Source organism: Dreissena polymorpha, chromosome 1, assembly GCF_020536995.1.
Source record: "Dreissena polymorpha isolate Duluth1 chromosome 1, UMN_Dpol_1.0, whole genome shotgun sequence".
In the NCBI taxonomy this organism is placed as follows: domain Eukaryota; kingdom Metazoa; phylum Mollusca; class Bivalvia; order Myida; family Dreissenidae; genus Dreissena; species Dreissena polymorpha.
In genome coordinates, this window is record NC_068355.1 from 176346887 (window position 1) to 176370950 (window position 24064).

General features: G+C 36.2%; 1 protein-coding gene across 1 annotated transcript in view; it reads left to right on the forward strand.

The window, feature by feature from the left end:
- LOC127864596 (uncharacterized) overlaps positions 1-24064 on the forward strand; it is a 766023-nt gene that overhangs the window by 470940 nt on the left and 271019 nt on the right. The gene's annotated exons all lie outside the window — the stretch shown is intronic.

Below are 24064 nucleotides of genomic sequence, written 5' to 3' on the forward strand. Positions count from 1 at the left end.
TTGTTCAATCTATCAAACATATTGTACATGTACAATCATTAAACAACCACAAAATTAAGACCAGGTCAGAAAGTGTCTCTTTCCCAGGAACACAGTTTCTATTTATAGACATGCCATGTAGTGATAGTCAAAATACTTCATTACTCATGTTTATAAATCAATATTTCTGAATCTTGTTTTGGCTACAATGTACTGTACATGTAGTATTCAAAGGGCACATATGAATTATAGGACAAAAATTTTATAATACATCAGCGGGTTTTCTGCTATGACATCTGAATTTTATTTTATTTTCATCTCACAAAGTATATAACTATAATTTATATGATTTAAAAAAAAAGATAAAGGCCTTATGGGTCAATATCTGTTGATTAAAAAAATAAATCCCAATTCGGTTCATTTAGTCAATAAAAATTCCCAAATTTGTCATTGTATGGATTTAAAATAACACAATTTGACTAGACTCCTTTTCCCACAATGGCTAGACAAATCCCTGTACATATTACAAATGTTATCAGGATGGATTCACCATGATTCTTACCTGTATTATAACCCCCTGTATTATAACCCAAAGCTTCATAGAGTCTGCAGATCAGTTTGCCATTCAGCTTGTATTTGTACAGTTCTTGACCAGAGGTGACAAAAAGGTCTCCATTTTGATGGGCAATACCTCTACAATTATGTTGTAACTGAAACTTCCTGCCAGGAACAAGCTTTCCCTGGTTGACAGTGATAAACTGGATCTCATGTATGTTGCTAGCATTCACAGTCACAGCAACCTCACACGGTGCGATCAAACAAATGTCAAATGGCGTGGCATTCACATCCAAGTGACTCACCACCTGGTACTGCTGGTTCAGCAGCTTGACATTCTTATTTCTCCAGTCTACAACCAGGACCTGTCCATCTGGAAGAACACATATGCCTGAGATATCACATGTAACTGAATCACATGGTATTCTCACATTGTACTCAGACTTCCCCTGGACCTTAAACACCTTGCCTGACTTTCCAAGCAGAGTCAATGCCTGCTGTATTATATGCTTACATTTTATGCTGGCTATAAGGCAGAGCTCCTTATTATCTCCAATTTTCTGAACGATTTCAAGTAATTGCAACAAGTCATTGTGAAGACTGGTGCATTTATGAATAGAACTTGTAACTGACCCTTTTATGCTTATAACTTCATCTTTCATCTCATTTAGTTCCTTCACAGTAATATTATCAAATTCATTCAAGATAGAAAGAACACTCCAACACATTTCTTCTTTTAAATTTTTGTTTGATGTACCCACAGAACTATTACAACACTTATCTATATTAGTATTTAAATTGCCATGCAATTGTTCTATCATGACTGCCCCGTGTTCCTTGTATGTTCTCTGCAATGACTGAACACTGGCCTCCTGATTTATCTGTAGGCTTTTGATTCCCCCCCTGACAGTTTCCAGCTCCTCTGACAGTCCCTGTAGGTCTGTGGGCTGAGAGTTGGTCAGCTCCAAAATCGGGGTCATTTTACCGCACTTGCTGAAATAAACAATTAATCCATTACATACCAAGGAATAGTCAGTAAAATAATGTAATGCTTCAAACAAGTATACAGTGTCAAATAACAAGAGCTGTCAGAGGACAGCGCGTTTGACTATTCGAGTGCTTGACAATATAACATAAGCCATCATGGGGAAATTGTTCATAATCAATAATTTATAAGATGAACTTTCAAAAATAAAAACAAGGGACAAAATTGTCACAAAACCAGGTTTTCATTGTGAAAAAAAATCTGATAAAGGGAGAAAACTCAAACTGAACTTTTGAAATGAACAAACAAAATTAACCACCTTTGTAAGTTTTTTTTTTTTTTAAATCTATTTTTAGTCGTGGCGACCTTGACATTGGAGATATTGACGTGATTCTTTCGTGCGACACACCGTCCCATGATGGTGAACGAATGCGCAAATGATTTTAAAATCTCACAATGAATGACATAGTTATGGCCAGGACAAGCTCATTTATGGCCATTTTTGACCTTGAACTCAAAGTGTGACCTTGACCTTGGAGATATCGACGTAATTATTTCGCGCGACACACCGTCCAATGATGGTGAACAAATGTGCCATATGATTTTAAAATCTGACAATGAACGACATAGTATTTTTTTTTGGGGGGGGATTGAGAGAGGGTATAATGTGGGGTGTGGTCATTTATTAGACAATCTTTCAAAAATAAAAAAGGGGGTTGGGGGGGTAGGGGGGGTAGGGGGTGAGAGTATAATGTGGAGTGGGGTAATTTATTAGATGATGTTTAAAAAAAAATTGGGGGGAGGTTGGGAAGGGGAAGGGATTCTCAGGGGGAGGGGTGTGGGGAATTGTTTGGATGGAATCCATTGTGGTATTCCAAGTGTTGTTTTGTCAAAGTAATAATAAAATGTGATCATACATGTTGTAAATAAAGAAGTTATGGCAAATTAAGCAAAATTTTCAATTATCTAAGTGTAAAAGGGGCCATAATTATATAAAAATGCTTGATGAAGTGGTCTGCTCTTGTTTATAGGTTGGGGTCATGTTGGTAAACAAGTATGCAACATATAAAAGCAATATGTCAAAGGATATAGGAAATATTTGGGGTAGATCGCAAACTTGAACATATATTTATAAATAATATGCATATTCTAAGTATAAAAGGGGCAACAATTATGTAAAAATGCTTGATACAGTGGTCTGCTCTTGTTTATAGCTTGGGGTGATGTTGGTAAACAAGTATGCAAACAAGGGCTGTTTGTAAAACATGCATGCCCCCCATATGGGCTCTCCGTTGTAGTGACAGCCATTGTGTGAATATGTTTTTTGTCACTGTGACCTTGACCTTTGACCTAGTGACCTGAAAATCTGTAGGGGTCATCTGCAAGTCATGATCAATGTACCTATGAAGTTTCATGATCCTAGCCATAAGCGTTCTTGAGTTATCATCCGGACACCATTTTACTATTTCGGGTCACCGTGAACTTGACCTTTGACCTAGTGACCTGAAAATCAATAGGGGTCATCTGCAAGTCATGATCAATCTACCTATCAAGTTTCATGATCCTAGGAATAAGCGTTCTTCAGTTATCATCCGGAAACCATTTTACTATTTCTGGTCATCGTGACCTTGACCTTTGACCTTGTGACCTGAAAATCAATAGGGGGTCATCTGCGAGTCATGATCAATCTACCTATCAAGTTTCATGATCCTAGGCCTAAGCGTTCTTGAGTTATCATCCGGAAACCATTTTACTATTTCGGGTCACTGTGACCTTGACCTTTGACCTAGTGACCTGAAAATTAATAGAAGTCATCTGCGAATCATGATCAATATACCTATCAAGTTTCATGATCCTAGGCCTAAGCGTTCTTGAGTTATCATCCTGAAACCATTTTACTATTTCGGGTCACCGTGGCCTTGACCTTTGACCTAGTGACCTCAAAATTAATAGAGGTCATCTGCGAGTCATGATCAATGTACCTATGAAGTTTCATGATCCTAGGCCCAAGCGTTCTTGAGTTATCGTCTGACAACCACCTGGTGGACGGACCGACATGAGCAAAGCAATATACCCCCTCTTCTTCGAAGGGGGGCATAAATATGAAAGCAATATGTCAAGGGACATTGAAAATATTCGGGGTAGTACACAAACTTTAACATTTGCTGCATATTATAAGTGGAAAAGGGGCCATAATTATGACAAAATGCTTGATAGAGTTGTCTGCTCTTGTTTATAGGTTGGGGTCATGATGGTTTACAAGTATGCAATATGAAAGCAATATGTCATAAGGCACAATGAAAATATTTGGGGTAGTACAAAACTTTAACATTTGCACACTAACGCTAACGCAGATGCTAATGCCGACGCCAAGGCCAGGGTGAGTATGATAGCTCCACTATATATTTTATATATAATAGTCGAGCTCAACACAATCATGGAAAATAAATGAATGCTTTTTTCATTGGCTTAATAGCTAGGGGTATATAGATTTGCACTCTTCCATCCATACGTGTGACTTTTCTGTCGCATATAACTCAATACGTATTCCTGAATTTTACGAGTACAGTAACCAGGCATGTGAGCTTGCGCACCTCTATATTTTCGTTCTGTTTTTTATTTCATTATCCGCACGCTTTTTGAAAAGCATGGGGATGTTGTGGTTATCTCCACCGTCCATCTGTCTGTCCGTCCTGGCCAATATGTCCTCCTACACTTAAGCACTAGAACCTTGAAACTAACACACATGGTAGCTATGAGCATATGTGCGACCCTGCACTATTTGGAATTTTGATCTGACCCCTGGGTCAAAAGTTATGGGGGTTTGGGCGGGTGGGTCAGAGATTTTCACTCATTTTGTACGTTATTTTACATTAACTTATTCATTTCTGCACCTATTTACTTCAAATTGATACTGAACCTCTCTGTTCACAATACGGTCAATCTCAACTAATTGCATGGCCCCATTAACAACTCTGGGGCGCCCCGCCCACAGAGACCACAGCCACCCCAAATTGCCTTTTACTAATATAATTTCTTCATTTCTACACCGATTCACTTCAAATTGATACTGAAATTCTCTTATGACAATACGGTCAATCTCAACTATGCATGACAATACAGTCAATCTCAACTATGCATGGCCCCATTACCAACCCTGAGACACCCCACCCACATTGGCCACACCCACCCAAAATTGCCTTTAACTATAACTTCTTCATTTCTACACCGATTTACTTCTTATTCATACTGAACTATTCTTATGACAAAACGGTCAATCTCAACTATGCATAGCCCCATTACCAACCCTGGGGCGCCCCACCCACATAGGCCACACCCACCCAAAATTGCCTTTTACTTAACTTCTTCATTTCTACACCGATTCACTTCTAATTGATACTGAACTTCTTTTATGACAATACGGTCAATCTCAACTATGCATGACCCCATTACCAACCCTGGGGCACCCCTGGGTTAAACATGCTGCGTGGGGATACACGTCGGCCTCTGCTGCGCCATTTCTAGTTATAATTGTAGCAAAGTCTAATTTTTATAAAAAAATTACATTTTAAAATATGTGTCGATTGTAAAATAAACAGTATTGCTACTAGAGGACTGACAATTTACATCAATATTTATCGTCATGTAATTTTGCCCACGTGCATGTCCCTTTAACCAAACAATCATATCTTTTTCAATTGTGATAAGCGTAACTAAAAAGGATTGATGATACATGGATACGTCTACAGTAACATATTAATCGTCAGGGAAACTTGTGCAACTCTGTATGTTTGTTCGTAATTTTTGACACTTTTGGGACAAATTCAGGATTGCAGAGGTATTCATGTACTAAGAAAACATATCTTGTTGTTTACATTGTTTTCACTTTTGATATTGTAAACCTTGACAAAACTATGCATAATAATGCAAGAAAAGATCATTAATGTTTTTCCACCCCACAAAACAGGCATGACTTCCAGATTTTTTTTAATTGGCCAGCAATGAAAATCATATATATTATTGTTTAATAAACCGGCTGGGACTGTTTTTTGCAAGCACCTGTCTAAAATGTTTTAAAATTCAATCAGTGAATGCATTTAATGATGGCAGTACTGTAATATATCTGTACAATGCCTTATGTTACTACATAGTTTTATCATACAGTACAGCCAAAGCGGCACAAACATAATCCGCGGCTACGCCTAGGCCAGATTATTAGTATGCGGCGGCCGAATCGTGTGTTGACGCGGCGTATCGCCGTGGCACTCGGCATCGATAAGCGCAACGACACCGAGTCTGTAGTTGACCTCGCGTACTTTCCCGGAGTAAATCCGCCGCATACGTACGCGGCGGTTCGAGTGAAAAGATATCCACCTACATGTACATACATGTATGTGTAGCGTAGTATTAATTTACGCGCAACTGTTAATGTTTCTTTCGATTATCATTATTAAATTCGTAATCCGAAACACACTTCCGAATTTTAATGCTAACGCGACATTTGGCAAATTCTAGCGTCAAATAAACAGTGCTAAAATATCCTTTTTTTCATAAAAAGTGCGCGAAAATTATGCAGACATGTAGAACGTCGTTTGGAAAGTATGGGTGTATTTTGTGTTGTATAAATACATGAACATCACGTCAGGCGTAAATCGCGTGTTCAGTGGGGAAAAAAACCGCCCTGATTAGACGTAATTTCATCATCTCTATAAATAGTAAATAATGCCAAAATGTATTTGATACTAAAGGAAATATCGAGAATGTCTGTTTATCGTAAATATTTACCAGCATTTGCTTCAAAACTGGCATATACGGGATTATCGGGTAATTAGAAGCGATATTAAATATATAATATGAACAAAATAAAACGTGTTTATATACGCATATTCAAACAATAGTTGTAATAAGCTGATTATTAACAAAACAACAAATACGTCGTCACCGTCTTGATTATTGATGTGGCTTCAAGCTGCTAATTTTCTCAGCTTAAATAGAATAGCAAATTCAACATGCAATGAAATTATAAATCCACCATATGCAGGAGCCTTGACCACTTGTATGTGCGAAAAACATAATTACGTGACCTTGTTTATGTGAGAAAAACATACACTACGGGTGGGAAACAAACTTAATTGGCCAGACACATTAACTATGCTTACATGCATATGCTAATACAATCTGCGCACAATAAATGTATTATGATTTTAAGTATTATTATAATTGTTCTTTAAAAATTTGTGAACTACATGTAACTAATAATTTTTAAAAGATTTTTTATTTCATGATGCGCATCGACTCGGCATCATGTCGCGGATCGCGGCATGCCTCGGCGGACAGATGCGAAGTTTCGCGGCGAAATGCAACTTGCCGCATACTGACGCGGCTTCAACGACTGATGCGGCATCGACTCGTTTCACCTTGCCGCAGCGTATCGCGAAATACGTTTGTTCCGCTTTGGCTGTACTGTAATTGAAAATCTGCTTACAAGATTGTTATTATGTGTATTAACCCTTTGCATGCTGGGAAATTTGTCGTCTGATAAAATGTCGTCTGCTGAATTTGTAAAATAAGCATTTTCTTCATTTTTTTCAAAGAATACTATCAGAATAGCAAACAGTTTGGATCCAGATGAGACGCCACGTTCTGTGGCGTCTCATCTGGATCCAAACTGTTTGCAAAGGCCTTTAAAATTCAGCTCCAGCGCTTTAAGGGTTAAATGTTCAAAACCTGACTACTACATATACACCATTATAATTTCATGTTAAAAGGTTGAACTATTATCAAGATGGATTGGCCTCTTAATCTTCCTCGATGTAACCATAAAACATTTTGCATGGCTGTAGGTCAAAGCATTCCCTAGATATTGTCTAGAAACAATTGGTCTACGGCCAAACCGACAAACGGACCAAAGGACAGATGCAAAGCAAAATAACCCCGAATCTTAGAAGAGGTCCTCTATTTCTAAATAAAGTATCTTAAATGAACAATCTAGCCTGTGATGAGTGGCTTATGAAATGCAACCTGGTCTACTATCTCACAATATGTTTTGTTGTTATTTAACCTATTGTGATTATTTTGCTTTTGTTGTTGTCACTTGATCTATTCGTGGACAAGAAAAGACGCCATTGTCAAATATTTTAAAGGAGAATCCAAGAGATTGGTCTACTGTTTATTCATGCGTGATATTGACATTTCATACAGTATCAAGCCTAGAGTCAATGATATTTTAAAAATTGGGAAATAAGAATAGAATTATATTTTGCAATTTACTTTATACTACACACAATGAGAAAAAGTGTTCTGCGGTCAGAGGCATATGCCCCCCCAAACAGGGATTTTAACTAGTGATCCCAATTTCAATAGGGTTCATCTACTGTCCAAGGCCAATGAGCATCTGAAGTATCAAACAGATCAGTCAATTCATTGATGAGTTATTGATCAGAAACAATTTTCACACTTATTGTTACAGTGACCTTAACATTTGACCTAGTGACCCCAATTTTGACAGGGGTCATCTACTGTCCAAGCCAATAAGCAAGGGTAGTATAAAGCCAATCAGTCGATTCGTTGACGAATTATTGATAAAAAACGCTTTTCCCACTTATTGTGCCAGTGACCATGTCCTTTGACCTAGTGACCCCAATTTTGAGAGGGGTCATCTACAGTCTAAGGATATTTCACATGACAAGTATCAAGCCAATCGGTGAATAAGCTGACAAGTTATTGATTAAAAAACTATTTCACACTGACTGCATAACTTATTTCAATTGGACTCATCTACTGTCCAAGGCCAATGTACATAAAGTATCAAATAGGATAGTGACCTTGACCATTGACCTAGCAACCTCAATTTAGATCGGGGTCATCTACTGTCCAAGGCCAATGCACATATAAAGTATCAAGCTAATCAGTCAATACTTGACGAAGTATTGATTGGATGCCACTTAATGTGATAGTGACCTTGACCTTTGAAGAAGTGACCTCAATTTCAATAGAGGTCATTTACTGTTCAAGGCCAATGCAAATATGAAGAATCAAGTCAATTTGTTGATGAATTATTGATTGGAAACGATTTTCACACTTAGTGTGATAGTGACTTTGACCTTTGACCTAGTGATTACAATTTCAATAGGGGTTATATACTGTCCAAGGCCAATGCAGAAGTAGAGTACATGTATCAAGCCAATAGGTTAATTTGTTGACAAGTTATTGATCGTAAATGATTTTCACACTACATGTAAGTGTGATAGTCACCTTGACCTTAAAGCCTTGACCAAAACCTTGAAGGTCACCTTGACCTTAGCTCTTAAAACCTTGTATGCAGACTGATTCGACTCTACCAAATGTTCTTGTTCGTTATTTGTCCTTTTTTATAATAGTATTTTATTTGTTTGAATTGCACACGTGATTAACAAAATAATCCAAATAAAACTGGTATTGCTATAACATATAATTCCAAGTTCTTTATGTATTCATGGTCTAAAATCAACTGTTCCTTAATACTGAAAATTGCTAGAAAATCTGATGTCCGTATTGTCTGTATTATTTCAAAAAGAGATACTGCATTGACATTATCTCTGATAAACAGAGATCGTAAAAATGTAATCATTTAACGCTAGAAAAAAGCAACAAAGCCAATTAATCAAACATGGGAAAAAACTAAACAAGGGCTGTTTGTAAAAAAAGCATGTCCCCCATATGGGCTGTCAGTTTAAGTGGCAGCCATTGAGTGAATACGTTTTTTGTCACAGTGACCTTGACCTTTGACCTAGTGACCTGAAAATCTATAGGGGTCATCTGCGAGTCATGATCAATGTACCTATGAAATTTCATGATCCTAGGCGCAAGCGTTCTTGAGTTATAATCCGGAAACCATTTAAGTATTTCGGGTCACCGTGACCTTGACCTTTAACCTAGTGACCTCAAAATCAATAGGGCTTATCTGCGAGTCATGATCAATCTACCCATGAAGTTTCATGATCCTAGGCGTATGCGTTCTTGAGTTATCATCTGGAAACCATTTTACTATTTCAGGTCACTGTGACCTTGACCTTTGACCTAGTGACCTCAGAATCAATAGGGATCATCTGCGAGTCATGATCAATCTACCCATGAAGTTTCATGATCCTAGGCGTATGCGTTCTTGAGTTATCATCCGGAAACCATTTTACTATATTGGGTCACCGTGACCTTGACCTTTGATCTAGTGACCTCAAAATCAATAGGCGTCATCTGCGAGTCATGATCTATCTAACGATGAAGTTTCATGATCCTAGGCGTATGCGTTCTTGAGTTATCATCCGGAAACCATTTTACTATTCTGTGTCACCGTGACCTTGACCTTTGACCTAGTGACCTGAAAATCAATCGGGGTCATCTGCGAGTCATGATCAATCTACCTATGAAGTTTCATGATCCTAGGCGTATGCGTTCTTGAGTTATCATCCGGAAACCATTTTACTATTCCGTGTCACCGTGACCTTGACCTTTGACCTAGTGACCTCAAAATCAATAGGGGTCATCTGCGAGTCATGATCAATCTACCTATGAAGTTTAATGATCCTAGGCCCAAGCGTTCTTGAGTTATCATCCGGAAACCACCTGGTGGACCGACAGACCGACCGACATGTGCAAAGCAATATACCCCCTCTTCTTCGAAGGGGGGCATAATAAACCAAAGTTTATCATAATAGAAGCCAGCATGCTGTGGTAAACAGACTTGCATGCATTTCGGAATACTTTACTGTGACTTTCCCGCTTTTGAAAATAAAATTATAAGATCAATGTTTGCAATCAAAATGCACTAATAAGCAAACAATTAAATGATTATCTTATAATTAAGAAGAATGGTTCTATTGCATATTTATATAGATTTTAATACAAATACCATATTCAAATAAACATTTGACAATTTGACATTTTAGTAAAACTGAAGCTGTCAATTCAGCAAATAAACTAATCAAAGAATCAAAGGACTGAGTGGTATTAATGACAAAATGACCATGTATATGCCGTTTCAAGGTCATTCTGACTTTGAAAAGATACACTGATAACATAAATTTATCCTACACACTACCGTATACTTTCGCTTTTAAGACGCATTTTTAAGACTTAAATTAATAAGTTACAGTTGGGGTCGCGTCTTAGAAGCGAGATACTGGTGAAAATAAACAAAAAAATCAAAATATCGAGTTTACTGGGCTTATTCTAGCCAAGTTGGACACTTGTCAGTTGTTTGGAATCATCGCAGCAGCTAGCTAAAGAAACTTCAGCGTATAGTTTATATAGTATTGACAGACCTATACGCTGAAGCCTACCCTGTATCGAAAGTCAACCAGAGTCATAACATATTTATGTCACGCTATAAATCAAAGAAAGCTCATTTTCTTGGATACATTTATACATATATTGGTGAATGAATATAAACTACTGCATCGGGGATTATTTGAAGGTTCAAATGTTTCAATTGCATCTTACAGTATATGTAAATAACTCTCATCAGTCTGAAATTCACAATTTTGACGCCATTGTCGCTTTTTCATGTGACGAGTTTTCATTTGGATACTTTCGGATCGACCTTGACATTTTTTGCTGAAATTGTAAACATTACTTTCATTTCTGAAATCTATTATTTGTGATAAACAACTTACGTCTGGTGGATTATTAGACTGATTTCAGTGTGAATCAGGTAGTTTAAAATAATATTTACTTTGAGTTTGTATTTACACTACAATTTGTTTACAAAACAAACCAGAATAATCTAAAATACCGGGAAATGTCATTCTGAATTTGAAAACCCTTGAGCACATGGTATGTTACGAAAAATAGAAATAACGTCATATGACCGTGAAATCTCGGGAGAATCGCATTTCAAGTAAGTCTGTCGCATCGCTGTTTTTCTCGATATGAAAAAGCAGAATAGATAAGTTTTAAATGTTTAAGATAGTATTTTGTGAAAGAATATATCAGTTAAATGTGAAAAATGTCAATCTTTCCGATCAAGTGGTTGATTTGGGCCAATAACTGCATTTAAAAGCTGTTTTGGACCGGTCTTTGTTAATTGTCAACTTTTCGGGAATTTTTGGTTGACTTTCTTAATGGGGTTGGTCCATAACTATAAAGTCGCGCCAGGCAAAAATCATAAAAAAGCAAAATTTAAAGCTATTGTAGCCAGAACTACGCGGCAGCCATTTGCATTTTCTCTTAAGTCTGTATTGGCCCGTACCGTGTATCGGAACGCTATGTTCAGTTACCGATTTATTTGTAATAAAATGTATTGTTACTGATTTTGTTGTCTATTATTTTTAATTTGAATTTTGTTATTTTTGGGGCGTAAGACGTTATATTGTCCCTGATCATTCTTGAAAGTTTGTATCACCTGATTGTCTGCGCGCGACGTCTTTAAATGTCATATAAATTTGCCATTATAGTGTACGTGTGTAAGCGGCGACACGATGCCAACATGCTTAAAACAACAGCAAAATCAATTCTCAGTTTGAAACTGTCAATTGTTATATAAACACGCTGCCGATTACAAATGCTACTTGACAAGTTTGTATCACCTGATCGTCTTTGTTCCACGTCGTTAATTTTCAATTAAGACATAAGTGACAATTAGGGTATCCTCTGAAACAAGTTACCAGTTTGCAACTGTCAATTGTAAAATAAACACGTTTATTCAGACGACCCACTAATGCCGATAACAATTTATTTATTAGGGGCCAACAACGACGGTAGCAAAGAGCGACCGCATGCAATTATCCGCATATGGCTTTCTTTTTGACACGTGATTACGACCTGCGCTTCTATTACTATCACGCGATTGGCTAATTTTATGAAAGTAGGCGTTACCTATTGTTGATAGACAATGAACGTAAATTTTGCATAATCTAGGTAATAAAACTAAAACAAAATATCTGCCTATTAGTTTTCAATACCTGTCAAACCATACAATTAAGATGACTGATACGATCAATTTTGCTTGTGCATTGATATTACGAACGTAATATGTTTGCAATTATTTGCAATTGTTAGGGCAAATGAATAAATACGCAATTGTTAGAAATTTTGTTAATTTGATACTTATTTTTTTGCATGAATAATACTTGAACTTAAATTAAAACCCACTAATATATCATAAAATAAACAAATGTTATTTACTTTGTTGTTTTATTGTTTTATTTTTAAGACTTGCGTGAATTACTAATTGTATGCAGCGCGAGTTTGAAAAATTCTCAATGTGTTACTAATTAAAGATTTTCTTTAACATTCTGCCATTTTTCGGCCATTTTTCGGCTGATGAAAACGGCAAAATTTGACCGCGTCTTACACGCGGGTCAGTCTCAAATCCATCCATTATAAAGTCCGAAGTTGGGGTACGTCTTATAAGCGAGGGCGTCTTATAAGCGCAAGAATACGGTATATTTAGTCAGTATATATATTTATTATAAATGTATATTGTTGTTACGGTAAATAAAAGCAAAAATTGTATTATGTCAATGCGCACCTCTATATTTTGTTTCTGTTGTTTTCATCATAATTGTAGTAATGTCTCCTATTTATACAAAAAATGACATTTTAACATATGTGTTAGAGTGTAAAGTAAACAAGGGCTGTTTGTAAAACATGCATGCCCCCCATATGGGCTGTCAGTTTTAGTGGCAGCCATTGAGTGAATACGTTTTTTGTCACCGTGACCTTGACCTTTGACCTAGTGACCTGAAAATCTATAGGGGTCATCTGCGAGTCATGATCAATGTACATATCAAGTTTCATGATCCTAGGCGTACAGGTTCTTGAGTTATCATTCAAAAACCATTTTTCTAAGTTGAGTCACCGTGACCTTGACCTTTAATCTAGTGACCTGAAAATCAATAGTGGTCATCTGCGAGTCATGATCAATGTACCTATGAAGTTTCATGATCCTAGGCATAAGCGTTCTTGAGTTATCATCTGGAAACCATTTTACTATTTTGGGTCACCGTGACCTTGACATTTGACCTAGTGACCTGAAAATCAACAGGAGTCATCTGCGAGTCATGATCAATGTACCTATGAAGTTTCATGATCCTAGGCAATACATTTTTGAGTCATCATCCGGAAATCATTTTACTATTTCGGGTCATTGTGATCTTGACCTTTGACCTAGTGACCTCAAATCAATAGGGGCATTGGCCAGTCATGATCAATGTACCTATGAAGTTTCATGATCCTAGGCAGCTTCTTGACAGCTTTAATTTTTTATTGCAGCTGGATAGAGATTTCTTCAATATTGGCAACAAAACACTAGACAAGAATTCTAGTACACATAAAGGTAGTCTTGTCTAAAAGGCTTGTGAGAATTGCTCATGCAGTGTGACTGGTCTGACAGTGATTATAGAGCTCATAATTTGTGTTGAATGCACTTTGTTTAACAAGTTAAAACAATACAATCATAAATCAAACATGAGCTCTACTTTGGACAAAGAACTCAGTGTATAATGTAAATCTATTCTATAATAACTCCAAGCTAAAAGACCTCCCATATCTGAGCATTTAATATATACTTAAATTTAGTTCTGTACTGTTTGAATTGAAACCCACCTTCAAACTTCTTGTTTTTCTGGTGCATGATTATTAAGGACACAGGTTATAAATACCATCACAGGAAATATTAAACTCCCATGAAAAAGAAGGAAATTTCTTAATTATACAGTATTTCTGTGAAAACATATAACAAGTCCAGAAAAGAAACAATTTCAAATTAATTTCAAAAGTAATTTCCAAAAATTTGAAAGAAAGTGTAGTCGTAAAATGTCATTGTATTTGATACTTTCACAAAAAATTTAGGAAAAAATGTGTTTGTTAAAATACTATAAATCAATATTGCAAACTTGACAATACATGTACTTAATTCTCATTAACATTGTGACATTATATAGTTCATTGATTTCTAAACACGTTTATGTGCCAAAGTATTTCAGAAATACCTGTGATCATTGAAGGCACACTTTGTGCAGCACAACTGACTGTGGTCATCACATAACATTTCAATTGTGTGGTCCTTGTGCGCTTGACACTTCAATAGAAATTCCTCCACCTGTTTCGAAACTGGCCATTCTTTCATGTCATTCCTTCCATAAGCTGAATGTTTTTTAAACTACTTATCATGCAACTGAATACACAATAAATCGCTTTTAACAGCCATAACTTCATCAATTGTAAAGAGATGTTCATGAACTCGTTCTTATTCAACGCAAAAATGAATGAACTTTGATAATAAATTCAGTAATTGTTTGTTGTTATGTACAGGTACCTTTTTGAATTTCATTTGTATAAATACTATGGTAACCTTAGTACATCTTTATTATATTATATATGTCATTCCCTAAATTACCAAAATGAGTTTAAAAAACGGGGGCTAAAACTCTATTCAATTTACAAAAACCCTACTGTTGTCAAAAACAGGGAGTGAATAACCCAATATAAGCCAAAAGTTATATTTTGCCTTATGTCCAAATATGTGAACAAGTCCCTTTAATTGCTGATCGCAGTGCATTTTAAATTGAAATTTTCAGATATTGGTTCTCATATTGCAACCATTACTAGTCAAAGGCTTTGAGTGACTTGTCAGGTATGGTATACAAGCAATTCAATGGATTGTAGAAAATTGCCTGACAGGATTCTACACTCACACAAAGAGATTTGCGGAGCAATTATATCTAATTTATATATTACAATTTACAGGTATTCACTGGGTAGGGTTATTTCATTGTAGGAGCTATTGAAGCATGGGTACTGAATAATTTTCAAAAGTCATAATTGGACCCAAAAAACATTTTAAGGTATAGCATTTCCATTTTGAATATTCAAGTGCGTTATCAATTCAAATGATCAATTATGCAATGTCAATTTTGTGCCATAAGTATAGTCACTGAAGAGAAATATGTTAATAGATCTGTTATTCAGCTTTTGAACATTTCTTTAACATTCCAACAGACCTATAATATTGTTAAATGAATATACTCTATGGATCATTTCTGTTTTGCAAATTTTTTTTTTAGCTATTGAGTTGGTCATAAGTGATAGATTATCTTACGCAACTAAATTTCTTGATTTAATAATCATACTTCAAATATTTATATTTAAACAATTAACTGATACTAACATTAAATGATTGTGTTAACAATTATTTATCCATGTAAAGTCTTTTTATGTATTGAAAGTTGTAGAGTCAATCTTGTGCAGCCTCTTTACATTAATGTACACCAATCAAGGACATAAACAAGGGCTGTTTGTAAAACATGCATGCCCCCCATACGGGCTTTCCGTTGTAGTGGCAGCCATTGTGTGAATACGATTTTTGTCACTGTGATCTTGACCTTTGACCTAGTGACCTGAAAATCAATCGGGGTCATCTGCGGGTCACGATTAATGTACCTATGAAGTGTCATGATCCTAGGCAAAAGCGTTCTTGAGTTATCATCCGAAAATCATTTTACTATTTCGGGTGACCGTGACCTTGACCTTTGACCTTGTGACCTTAAAATCAATAGGGGTCATCTGCAAGTCATGATCAATCTACCCATGAAGTTTCATGATCCTAGGCGTAAACGTTCTCGAGTTATCATCCGAAAACCATTTTACTATTTCGGGTCACCGTGACCTTGACCTTTGACCTAGTGACCTCAAAATCAATAGGGGTCATCTGCGAGTCATGATCAATCTACCCATGAAGTTTCATGATCCTAGGCATATGCGTTCTTGAGTTATCATCCGGAAACCATTTTACTATTTCGGGTCACTGTGACCTTGACCTTTGACCTAGTGACCTCAAAATCAATAGAGGTCACCTGCAAGTCATGATCAATCTACCCATGAAGTTTCATGATCCTAGGCGTATGCGTTCTTGAGTTATCATTCAAAAACCATTTTACTATTTCTGGTCACCGTGACCTTGACCTTTGACCTAGTGACCTCAAAATCAATAGGGGTCATCTGCAAGTCATGATCAATGTACCTATGAAGTTTCATGATCCTAGGCCCAAGGGTTCTCGAGTTATCGTCTGACAACCACCTGGTGGACGGACAGACCGACAGACTGACCGACAGACCGACCGACAGACCGACATGAGCAAAGCAATATACCCCCTCTTCTAATAAGGGGGGCATAATAAGAAGTACATTTGTTAAATTTATATCCCCACAAAAAAGAGTGTTTATGGATGGGTGCTTATCTCTTGATATACAGTATAATCCTTAAATTAAGTAATTATGTGTACGGTAAATATTTTCATGCATAGCAATTGTCCTTATTGATTTCTACACACCCTTGAAGTTTCATTTTTAAATCTTGTATCATATCTGAAATATAGCCCTGAAAAGTTACATGATACAAACACAGTCAATCACTCTTATTTAAGTAAGTGTAGGTTTATGATTCTTGTGCATAGAACTTCTAATTGATATCTACATACAGTGACACATGAAAGTTCATGCTACAATAGTGTACCATATCTGAGATATAGTCCTGAAAAGGCACATCATACAAAATTTACAACTCTTGTTTAAAAAGTGGATGGTTTTAGTTCTTTAGTACAAGGCATTTCTCCTTATTGATATCTATACACCCATGAAGTTTCATGTAGGAATCTTGTATGATATGTGAGATATAGCCCTGAAATAATACATAACGAGAGGGCCAAGATGTTTTGTAAGATTTGACCAGGTGACCTATATTTTGACCCCTCATGACAAAACATCACACTGTGCTTACAGAAATAAATATTATGACCAAGATTAATACAATTTGAATCAAAATTGTGACCTCTAGAGTGTTTAAAAGGATTTTGTATAATATCATGAAAATTTTCACAATCTAAGGGCAATAATTGTGGCATTTATTCTGTGATTTTGCTCATATCAATCTTGACTGAGATCTTGTGGCCATATAGCTTCTCAGCAACTTTGATAAAGAATGCTTGAGAAATATGAATGCTAGAGTGTTTACAAACCAAATGTGGACGGACTAACAATGGACAAAGACAGATCCTAAAACCTCACCTGCAGTCTTGGACATAACCCATTCAACTGTCGACCGAGTCGAGTGATTTTTGCATTGGTCGAGTGAAAATTCCAAGCCGGTAGCCCGATCGGTCAAGAGCAATTTTTTGTGTCCAAACTTAGTAACAAGTCCGAAATAGATTCATATAGACGCTTATTCAAAACTGCATTTGTTACTTCCCTTGAGCACTCATTGATTAGACGCTTATCAAACAATGTTGTAAGTCAATCTCATAAGACGCTAAAACTATTATTGTTACTGGATGGAGAACTCGCAGTGATACATTTATTTTAATGTCTTTCCTGCGTAACTTTGAGGGTGCAACACACGAACATCAACTGCAAAATGAGAATTAAGATTGCAACAAAAAATATGAACAGTAAATGAAATGAAACTTCCAATGGTCATGGAAAAATAATCGGTCATGGCTTCGTTTGATGTCTCCAAGTGGGGACTTTGATTCTAAGCCTACATTGCTGACTGGCTGGTATGTACATTCCATACGTAATGTAAAAAAAAACAACATGCAATTAAATAGCATGCGCTAACTTGCAAGTATAATTTTTAACAGATAAAATCAATCTGTCAAAGAACGAACCCTGCCTTTTATTCAAATGTGTTCTCATACTGCATTTTAGATGCTGATTCAATCGGCGACAAACCAGATGTGGCTTAGGTAATGAAACTACTGCTACAAATGTCGTTTTAGATTAAGAAGACTCAGAAGGGCAGAAAAGTTGCCTTTGTGTTCTACTTCTTATGCACAGGTATTATTGCTTGTTTGAGATTTACTTTATTCAGATATTTGAGAGGAAAATTTATATCATAACATTGTTTTTTCAGGCCGCCTTTATGAACATACCTGACATGTCAGACCTGGATGACGGTGACTGAGACAATGACCATGATGGAATTGAGATGTATGGAGACCTTGTGTTAATTATTTTGTCAGACATTTACTGTGAATATAAACAAAATCAAGTTTTTTTTGTTTTATCTTAATTATGCTATGTTTTTTCAATACAAACATAGGTACAAATGTAACATAATTATAGCTTTTATTTCAGGCTAGTTAAAATTGATTCGGGCTATTGAAATTTCCAAGCTGGTAGCCCGATTGGGCTAGTGCTTAAACAAAATACGTGCAAGTACTGCACCTGAGCAATCAGGTGAGCTAAAAAGTGTTGTTTTTTTAACCAATCTGAGCCATTTACCAACTTGTCCGAGATATCAATAAAACCAATGTCTTGACTTAGTATGATGATGATTAGGTACAAAATTTGACTTCTAGAGTGTTCACAAGGTTTCTCTATAGTCATATAAGGAAAACTGCCCCACCCCCAGGCGGCCATGTGACCGATCTGAACCAATTTCGAACTCATCTGAGATATAAATAAAACCAATCGTTTCACCAGGTTTCATGATGATTGAGCAAAAAATGTGACTTCTAGAGTGTTCACAAGCTTTTTTAACTGTATAAAAATAACGAAAAAAATGCCCCCCCCCCCTGGCAGCCATTTTCTTCAAAGAACCATTTTCAAACTCAACTCTCATATCTAGAAAACAAATGTTCTGACCAAATATCATTGTGACATCTAGAGTGTTCACAAGGTTTCTCTATAGCCAAATAAGGAAAATTGCCCCACCCACTGGTGGCCATGTTTTCCAACAGACCGGAACCACTTTTGAACTCAACAAACATATCATTAAGACAAACATTTTGACAAAGTAACATAAAGATTGGGCATAAAATGTGACTTCTACAGTGTTTACAAGGTTTTTCCTTTTTTTTTCCTGACCTAGTGACCTAGTTTTTGACCGAGCATGACCCAGTTTCAACCTCAATCGAGGTATCATTGGGACAAATCTTCTGACCAAGTTTCATGAAGAGCGGACAAGAAATGTGGCCTCTAGAGTGTTTACAAGGTTTCTCTATAGCCAAATAAGGAAAACAGTACTGTCCCGCCCACTGGCGGCCATGTTTTTCAACAGACCAGAACCACTTTTGAACTTAACCAGCCTATCATTAAGACAAACATTTTAACAAAGTAACATGAAGATTGGGCATGAAATTTGACTTCAACAGTATTTACAGGTGTTTTTCTTGTTTTTGACCTAGTGACCTAGTTTTTGACCCGGCATGACCCAGTTTCGAACTCGACCAAGAATTAATTGGGACAAAGCTTCTGACCAAGTTTCATGAAGATCAGACAAGAAATGTGGCCTCTAGAGTGTTTACTAACAAATGTGGATGGACGGATGGACAGACGACAGACAAAGACCAATAACAAATGCTCACCTGAGCAATCAGGTGAACTAAAAACAAGAAATATCTTTAAAAAAGATATACGGCGTTGATTGTGGTTGCAGTTAATGAAAGGTAAAGACTTCAATGAATGAGATCAAAGATAGCGAATGTCTTTTTCTGTGCAGTTCTTAGCTGCAGCAAACGCAGTACGGGATGTCATACGCGGAGTTTTCGCGGCTTATTTTACATTATTACATATTGCTGGTCATAAACGTATAGATACAAAACAGAAAACCAAAAGAAGAATGGAAGTGAAATTTAAACATATGAGTCAACCGGCCACACGCGAAGTATCCGTATATATTTTAAATATTTATACGCGCGTTCTTCGAACAAACCTGTTTTAGTGTTTTTTCTGGCGTTGCTATTTGATTCGATTTTTAACAGTATCGAGAATCATTGCGCTCATGCTTAATTCATAACTGACATTAGTCAATATGATGGCATAATTCTTGTTAAATTAATTAAAAATAATATTTATTGTTGTAAAACACATTAAGAATCTATTATTGACATACCAAATGATATCGCTAGATATCTTCATTTAACATCTGTCTAGTCTAAAGAAAATTCCAGTTCACCTAGTTCACGCTATAGCGTCTTTATTATGTAACGATTATTTTCCTGGCCGCGAACTCCGATCAGCACATAGGGAAGAGACGCAGCGATGACCTGTATGTAAACTCTGACATTCACACACAGTGGCCGCAAATTGACCCGATATACCTCGCGAGTTGAAATGCATTGCATTAGAGTGAGTCTTCGCTTCCACTGCTCTCTATACTTTAACATGTTAATATGTTAACAGGAATATGGACGTTAGTACTAAATATGAGAAAATAGCCTTTAAGTGCAAACGTTCTCGCGCTGAAAATCTTCTGAAAATAAAAGGTGGACGCACAAACTGTATTGATGTCGAGATTGAGTGTAAAACTGCTCTATCTATTAAGCCTTTTAAATAGATATAAAATTGTTTCATGCTGAACACGCAGTAAAACAGTGTTACAAAGACGCCGACATGTTTCCAATGTTTTGGTCGTATTCTCAAATCAGCCAATGCAGTCAATGAAGTGTATTCATCTGTACTTGGCCGCGGGAAGTTTTATTTGAATTCTATTGGACGCTAACAAAGGTCAGGCTAAGGTGAAAAGCTGGCTTAATGCAGCTTACGCCGAAAAAAGGCAATAACTCTATTTAAGAAAGTGCAGCCCTACTAGGGTTATGGTGCTTTTGTATGGCACTTCTCCTCACTGATATCAATACACAATTGAAGTGTTATGATGGTATCTTATTTTATTAGTTTCTGAGATTTAGCCCTGAAAAGAAAGTGACAGACGGACGCACCGACAGACTGAGGCACAACGCCAATTCTATATCACACCACCTTTTGCGGGGTACAATAAATGAGTAATGACAAAAAATAGCCAATTGTTTCCATAAATACTCTGTTTTGAGGCTGTGAAGTACAAAGGTACGTTTAAAAACAGTTTAAAGTGTTACATGATAATAAGAATGTTAACTGCATACAAAAAATAGCATAGAGAAAATTCTCTTACTGGTTATTACAACACCAAAATAACTGTAATTTTCACAAAATATTCATACTTTATTAGTACTTTTGAACCCAAATTAATTGTGTGATTTCTCATATAACCATAAATGATGGAATTGCAGAAGATGGGCTGGTTAATATGTAACGATGTGTGACTGATCAGTGTTTTTTTTAATGAAATATTCGACGTTATTCGGCCCCATTACCCCATCTTTAGAGTATATATTTTTCCCCCAAATATTTTTAAAATTCCCCTCTCGGAAGTGTTATTCAATTTTAATAAATACCTCATTTAAATACTTCTTTTGTTACGAATTTACTACGATTTTCCTGACCTGCATCCGCGTGTTTACTTTATTTTAGCCTTTACCGCAAACCGTACGTAGTTCACTATCACGACTTTCGCTTTACGACATCTACCTCAAACCATATGAATTTCATCATGTCGCACAACAACAAAAGCTATCGTAAAAAAATTGACAAATCTGTTTTAAATTAAAAATAAATTGATATTCTTTTCAAACAAGTACAACTTAACAGTCAGTCTTCTTCAAATGCCGGCAATGAAACGTCAGAAATGTCCGGTCAAGAGAGTGTTGAAAGACTGTTTAGTTTGCTCAACCTGCTTTGCACGCCACAGAGAAACAGGCTTGGGGAAGCTACACTAGAGTCCCTGATCAGACTTTGTCTGCACACGGAGGGACTTGGTGAAAAGGAGGTTACCAGAATAATTGATAAATTCGCTGAAAAGCCCAGAAATGTTGAACTTTGAACATGAACATAAGATGATTATGAATAAAAGAGAATTATGTTTTTCTCCCTCTGTATGGTGAATTATAGTGTTAAAACTTGATTTTGTACTGTAACTAGCTAAGCATAAAAATTTCCCCCTTTTCCCCTTTTACGCGCGAATTTTCCCCCAAAACTGAAAAAAAACACTGCTTGATGTATTAAATCTGTTTGATTCTTAGTGTTAAAACATTATTATATTATTAGCATATTAAATAGGTTTTTTGCTTATTAATAAGTAAAGACAGGGCATTATTGCAAGATATTTCTTCTGAACAAAAGTCACTTTTAGTTGATTTCACCTCTTTTTAATTTGTAAACACATAAATATAACATACTGTAAATGTACTTTCACTACGGTTATAATTCCTTTAGTACAATATATAGAGGATATTTGTTGGATTCGGTGGATTATCGATTTTAATTCACGAGTGATCATAGAAAATAATATTTTCACGAGTGGCGCAGCCACAAGTGAAAATATATATTTTCTATGATCACGAGTGAATTAAAATCGATAATCCACCGAACCCAACAAATTTTCTATTTATTTAATGCTTTTTTTTCACAGTTTATATACATTGTTAAAGAGTTTAACTAAAAAATTTGCTGGGAAAATGAGGTCATTTCGTCAAAAAAATGACGTCATTTAACATAAACAGTGAAAATTATTGATAATTTTTACTGATAATTTTCATTGTTTGAAACAGTGAAATTATCAGTTTTAATTCACTGATATTTCTCTATAAACCACCGGAAAGCATAAAATAAATAGTGTACAACCAGTGTTAGTGTATCTGTATTTATCAGTATATACAAATCAAGACAACCAGATCCAAGACATGGATAAGAATACATAAATAGCAGCTTGTCAAAGTATTGATAAAAACCCTCAATGTTGAAAGTCCAAATAACTAAAAATAAAAAGAAATTATCAAAATTAATTGCCACAGACCAAGAATTACACTTTTTGGCCATGTGGTTTCAGAGGAAATGAAGTTATTTTGTGATACAAATTTAGTTAAAACATGTACAATAGAAGACCTCCACGCTGTTGCAAGTGTTGTCCCCAGGGTAAGGATTTATTGAAACATAGTAGACAGCCACTCAACCATGTTACATAAGCCCCAGGAAAGTGATTCATTTAAGTATACTGGGGTTTCACTGACCCCCAAAAAGTTGTCGCCATTTTATCGCGACGTGAAAACCTTCAGTTAATCTGACCTTATCTTTCATGACAATCATTTTAAAAAAAACTTACAACTATATTTAATGTCATTGACTATGTTATAACTTAAATAACTATAATTTCCTATATTTACCCAAATTACAAGAAGTAACTTTAACAAGGGCTGTTTATAAAACATGCATGCCCCCAATATGGGCTGTCAGTTGTAGTGGCAGCCATTGTGTGAATACGTTTTTTGGCACTGTGACCTTGACCTTTGACCTAATGTAAGTTATCATCCGGAAACCATTGTACTATTTCGAGTCACTGTGACCTTGGCCTTTGACTTAGTGACCTGAAAATCAATAGGGGTCATCTGCCAGTCATGATCAAGGAAGGAGTGAGAGGGGGGTATAATGTGGGGTGCGGTAATTGATAAGATGTTTAAAAAAAAATAAAATTGGGTGGGGGTGGTGGGTGGGGGTTGTGGGGGGTGGGGTGTGAGAGGGAGGTATAATGTGGGGTTGGTAATTTATAAGATGTTTAAAAAAAAATTTGGGGGGTGTGGGTGGGGTGGTAGGGGGGGTAGGCAGAGTGAGAGGGGGGTAAAATGTGGTGTGTGGTAATTTATTAGATGTTTTTTTTATTTATTTTAAAAAAATCCCGTAAATCAATTTATTAAAAAG